At 41.1% G+C, this 6,090-nt stretch overlaps 1 protein-coding gene across 22 annotated transcripts in view; it reads right to left on the bottom strand.

Annotated features, from left to right (window-relative positions):
• nphs1 (NPHS1 adhesion molecule, nephrin) overlaps positions 1–6,090 on the bottom strand; it is a 147,739-nt gene that overhangs the window by 51,005 nt on the left and 90,644 nt on the right. For 15 of the 22 annotated variants that reach the window (XM_025061824.1, XM_025061821.1, XM_025061822.1 and 12 more), the window contains 3 exons: positions 5,033–5,619; positions 4,025–4,088; positions 3,037–3,117 (listed from right to left, as the gene is read on the bottom strand). The gene's annotated coding sequence lies outside the window, so the exon portion shown is untranslated. The remainder of the gene's footprint in view (positions 1–3,036; positions 3,118–4,024; positions 4,089–5,032; positions 5,620–6,090) is intronic. The other 7 variants (XM_025061830.1, XM_025061828.1, XM_025061834.1 and 4 more) reach the window with 6 other exon arrangements.

Here is a 6,090-nt window from a genome sequence, read left to right as displayed (position 1 = left end):
AGAGCGGGGCGACAGGGTGGCAAAAGACTTAGCGAGTCACGAGAGTGTGCATGTGTGCTCATGTGACTTGGAGTGGGTTTTGAACTCTAGCCTTGTGTTTGATGGCGGTGCAAGTATGTTTTGTGTGTCTGTGCCGCTGTGTGTCTTTGTCTTTGTATGTGTGTGTGAGGTGGGCCATTTGGGCAGGAGGGAGGGCAGTGGAGGGGAGGGCACTTGAGCTTAACACAAGATGTTTGAAACCTGTTGGCCTGACAGCGTGTCACAGGACTGCCTGGTTAATAGACTCTCCTGGAATGTCCTCTCCTGCAGTTTTAATGAACCCCAGGCCAAAAGAGCCAATGAAGCGTGCGCCGTTTGCCAAAACAGTCCCTCGGCCTGACCTCTCCTGACCTCCACCACTCCCACGCCACTTAAAGGTGGGTCTCCATGGTGACCGGGATAAAGAGTCCGCCGGGCCAAAGTTGTCAAAAGGACAAAAGAGGAGGCCGAGTTAAAGAAAACCAGGCAGTTGAGACAAAGGTTAGCACATGTGCTCGCGCACGTTCAAACCTGGAGGTGGTTTTTTTTCGCTGTTTCACATCTTAAATGTTGGATGTTTCCTCTCATCTTTATTATCTTGGCATAGGGAAGCCAGTTAGCAAAAAAGCTCCTGTTTCCTGGCCAAGAAAACATTTCTCTTAACGAGCTCTTCTTCCTTGTCAGCATCCAAGAAGATACACACACACACACACACACACACACACACACACACACACACACACAAAGGTCCTCATCACTGTTTAAGCATTCCTTGCTTGACACAGCGATGGTTCTTATTATTTAGGAAGGTAAGAATGTAACGCAGGTCGCGTTGTGTGATTTTAGGGGAAACACTGGTGAACTTGTGTGTGTGTGCGTGTGTGTGTGTGTTAAATATGAGTTTAGGACTAATAAAGTACAGTGAACCTAATTAAAGAGTTTTTTTGTTTATGGTTGATATCAGTGGTATAAACACAGGGGGCACGATGCAGGGTGGTGTTTGCCAGGTCGCTGTGCTCTAATTTGAAGAAGTACAGACAAAAACAATGAGAGAGAGAGAGAGAAAGAGAGAGAGAACGGGGCGATCGACTTCAAAAGAAATTCCTGCTTAATTGCAAAAAGTGGAAGAAACGCAGAGAAAAAGACAAAGGAGGACGAGCTGATTAAATTTGCTCTGAACAATGTTTGCAAGCCCACACAACTGAGTATTATCTCGTTTTTACGCCAGTACATGGAGTATCCTGAGGGAATACGAGTGTGATGGTTTACATGTAATTTGAACAGAAGTCTTCATTTCTGTTTTCTGACTGAATCTTCACTTTTTCTTTTCTTTTTTTTTTTCTTTTTTTTAAGAAGAATGCGATTTCCGTTGAGGCAGGACATGGAACTCAGATAAGTTTTAGAGCAAAATAACTCAAAAACTATTCTTTTTTTTTTTACACTACTACAGTGAACTGTCGAACAGTGACAAACACTGTTTTGTTTCCAGGACTAAAATATAAAGGAGAAATAACAACAGATAACATTTATAATGCTATTAATTACAGAGCTGCTGTGGTTTAATCATGATTAATTAGGACTAATGAACATAATATGAAAAATTACTTTTTTTAGTAAGTAAAAATCATCAAAATTATGCAAAAGTATAAGACAACATTTAGCTACAAAGGGTGGGTTTGACACCTAGAACGTGTCAAGAGTTTTTTCTAAACTGCGGTGAAGTCCTTGTCCACAACAACAACAATAATCAGGCTACAGCTCCTCCAATCTGATCTAATCATTGCCTCAGTCAGCTTGTCAGCGGGAGATTAATTTACTGCCCCCAACTGGGTGTGGCTGGTCAGACACCTTACCTAATGTTGAATCCTCCACAAACACCTGCTGGGCAATAAAATGATATTTTAATGTCAAGGTGATGGAGTGAAGAGAAAACATTTTCCCACAGCGTGTTCAAATAACAAGCTGTGTATAATATGTATATCAGAACAAGAGGAAATGGTTTGAAGTTGAGTAACCAATAAAAAATGGTATTTTGACAGTCCTAGTCAAGGACTTTACTAACTAGCATGTGATTCAGTCCTCACCAGCCACTCACTGTTACCCAAAACACCGCAACCCCTTTAAGAAAACAGGATGATGAAAACCTGAATAGGTAATCACTGCTGTGCACATGCCTTAAACTCAGCCCTGTAATGGTTCCATTCGTTATAAGCCTTATTAAAATAAGCACACGGTATGATATAACAATAAATAATCCCGACAGCAGGCTGCGCTAATCGGCAGAAATTAAAAGTGTGGAGGAACACTACTTTAGCTCTGTAACCTGTCTGTCTCCCAGTTCGTCCGTTCCCACACACACACACACACACACACACACACACACACACACACACAGACACACAGAGTGAAATAAAGTAATCACGGTTATTTAAATGAGAGTGTCGGCTGTATAAACACTGCAAACCTTAAAGAACATTATGACCAGAACGTGTCTGTGCATTCCTAATCTGCCAAGGTGCTGAGGGGTGGGTGGTTAGGGTCAGTTTTGCCAACAGTAACTCTAAGCTTCATATGCATGTTAGGGAAACGGGGGAACGTGCCGGTCTTTACACACCGACTCAGTGAGAGTAAAATCAACTACATGAATTATGTGCATTTGGAACGCTTTCCTTAATCTGTGCCAAATGTCTTGGTACGCAAAGTTGGAACTAATCTACATACTGCACATAGACAGTGCACATAAATACAGGCATCGGGGGGGTAGTTTGGGGGCGAGGATGAGAGATTTATTGTGGTCTGTGTGTGTGTGTGTGTGTGTGCGTGGGGTGTCTCAGCACCACCAGATGACAATCCAATGACTAATTGATTTAAGGGTTATGAACATGTGCGTATGGAGATGCTGCCGGGTGTGTGCATATGTACACGGCAAACACACGCCATATGGGCAAGAGATTGCACCTCAATTACTGTGAATGGGGCGACTGTGCGATGCATCAGCGCCGCCTCTTTGGCACATACCCCGAGCTTTAATCTCCAACGTCAGGCTCTACAGTAGCTTCATCCTCTGCAGCCAGATGGGAGTGAAATCCAGCCCGTCACCTACGTCACAGCAGAATAAAAGAGAAATGAATGCAAAACAAACACTAAAGAGTCCATTTTGTTTTAAGTTTATAAGTCATTATTTGCCACAGCAATAATGGGGTGTCGGGGGGAGAGGGTTCAGCCTAACCCTTATTTAACTCTGTGAGAAAAGGTACAGAAACATGAACCAGTGAGCTGCATGCTGACAGTGCGTTTTTCTGCCGACACTGTGGCCCAAAATGCAGTGCTGCGCTCTGTAGCAAACAGAGGATCAGGGCCTATTTCATAGTGTTGTGTTTTATTGTAATAAGAGTGGGGGGGGGGGGGGGGGGGGTCTCTTGGATGAATGGACGCTACCAAATTGAACTAATTGCAGTGTTGCCGGCCCAGTGGACCCTGTCTGGGACTCAGGAGAGCAAAGAGCTGGAATCAGGAAAGTACATTACTGAGGCCGCCTAATTGCTCACACCTGTGCCTGCCCTGCTCTCTCCACCGGGGGCTCTGGAGAATGATAAAGAGCAAAGCTTTAAACGTATGGGTGTGGTGATCGGAGGCGCAGGTTCGCAGGCGGTTTTCTGTTGTTTCCAAAGTTATAAAAGAGTCGGAAATAAAACAAAAATATTAACATTTGTTTCCTCTCGTTTAAGTTTCGTTAATTTTTTTTCACTTTCTCCTGGAATTTATTCAGCTGCCTTGAGGCAGTGCTAACAAAGACAAACGTATGATGTCTTATTGTGAAGTAGTCGCTTCCTTTTTCATATGTTTATTTTGACGTGTACATTACTACAAAAGCTACCATGAATGGAATTTAGTGACCTCCAGTGGCAGGGTTAAATATTTCAACTCAATATTACAGCTGAACTGTCACTGTTAAAGCATTTAAGAGACATGAATTTTTTTATTAAAACAAAATAGTATTGCTTACCTACTGCAAGACGATGTAAAAACATCATAATCCAACATGGCCGCCTTGTAGATAATCCTCCCTCCTGAAGTAAAAAAAAAAAAGATTTTAGTAAGTGAAAAAAACCCCAACCAAATATATAATATGACATATTAAACATTTAAGGTAAAATATATTATTCAATTATTCAATTAATGGAAAATATTACTTCCATGACTTGGTACAACAGAGCTTTAAAAATGAAACTACATTGGAACAACAGAGCTTTAAAAATGAAACTACATCACTGAAATGAGAACTTTTATCCATACGTGGAAAGATAAACGAAGAGTTAAATACAGTTTTAGAGAAATACAGTGAAGGAATATTTTTCAACAACTTTTTGGAAATTCATGCTCAGCCGTGATACAGTATGTGGAGGCAGGACAGACGGCAGCCAGTATCAAAGACAGGAAATGACTGCAGTGCTGGACACGTGCTGAACAAATGTGGTTCATCAACTTTCACTGGAATCCAGACTTCTGCAGTCTGCTCCACCTGTGGGTTTTCTTTTATACTGGAATCTCAAGTTGAGAACCTCTTGACAGTTTTCCATATTAATATCCCTGTCATTTGGTCACAAACTAAGTACAAAACACACACACCAAACATCTACCTGCTACAAAAAAACAGTATTTTCATTTTTATTTATGTCGCTTTGCTGAATTATCTATAGTTAATAATAATTAATCCATGTCTACTTTCATTCGATTAAAAATGTAAGTATTTTGACAGCTCTTGTTAAGTTTAGCTTTGCCACAGATATTACATGAACATAAACAAGCTCATCCTACTGCATGTCTGTGCTGACAGTGACAGGAATATAAGCATTAACCTGGGACTTTCAACCAGTAAAAAAAAAAAGTCCACGTTTTTTGTTTTTGTACCAGTCTGAGAGAAGATAAAGAGACAGACCGTCAGACTGTCTAAGAGAAGATAAAGAGACAGACCGTCAGACTAAATGTATGAAATTGGGTTTTAATTGCTCACTTTGCCTGTGGCAAATCTATTGTGCGTGCACTTTTGTTCACCAGCTCAGTCTCCTGGCCTCGACCACTTCCCTTTTGTCAAGAAGCAAATAAAAAGACATTAAAAGGATGGAGGTGACTTTGAAGGTGCACCCAGAAGAAAAAGGATTTCATTTGGACTGTACTGCGTTGTCAGTCAGACTGCCTCCACTCTGAGCTCCATCTGCTTTGACTTACCTGTGGAGAGGAATGCAGCGCGATACTCTATGAAAATGAATGAAACATTCATTTAAAACAGAACAGAAAAAAGAGCAGCTGGCAGAAAAAGATGGGATTAGCATGGAAAAACAATTACTTTTATTTCCTTTAATGGCTGTGTAAATATTCATTGCTGTCACATTATACCGTGCAACATAAATATTAGCCGGTTTCTATAATTTCCATTCTTACGGTACCTTTGATGTGCCACATGTGGGATCATTTCTTCTCCTTTTAACATAAGAATGATTCATAAAGAAGATGGAGACCGACCTGGACCCCAGACCACTGAAGACCACTGAAGACCCGGTCCAAAACCTCACTGCCAACACAGCATGGATTATATGGAGTCTACGAGAGAGAGATTCACATAAACACCAGCACAAAGCTTTGATACAGGACTTTAAATATGCTATGGTGTGCTACTTTATCTTTAATCTTCCCTATTTTGAGTGACAAAGACAAAATCCGATCAAATAAAACAGCTTTTCTACTGTGATTTTGAAAGAAATCAAAAGCTCAGTGTGGCTGAGCTCGGCACAGTACTGTTTGGAACTGTAAATCCTGAGTGGCTGGTGTTTCCTCCATGAGACGTGCAGCCCGGATGACAACGCTGTCAGTTATATAAATAACATGATATACCAGTGTGACACAGTGTAGCCGCACAATAAATTCAATAAGAAAAATGCAACACTGTAAACACTGCGCTGACATTTATCTTGGGAGAAAAAAAATCCCCCCGTGTCAGGAGTAACAGTAAATTTCAAATTAGTGCATTTTGTGTTTTTAAATTTTTATTCCCATAATCCCATGGGAATGGTG

The sequence above is a fragment of the Cynoglossus semilaevis genome, chromosome 13 (assembly GCF_000523025.1).
Source record: "Cynoglossus semilaevis isolate Cse_v1.0 chromosome 13, Cse_v1.0, whole genome shotgun sequence".
NCBI classification, from domain to species: Eukaryota; Metazoa; Chordata; class Actinopteri; order Pleuronectiformes; family Cynoglossidae; genus Cynoglossus; species Cynoglossus semilaevis.
This window is presented reverse-complemented; position numbering and strand designations above follow the sequence as displayed.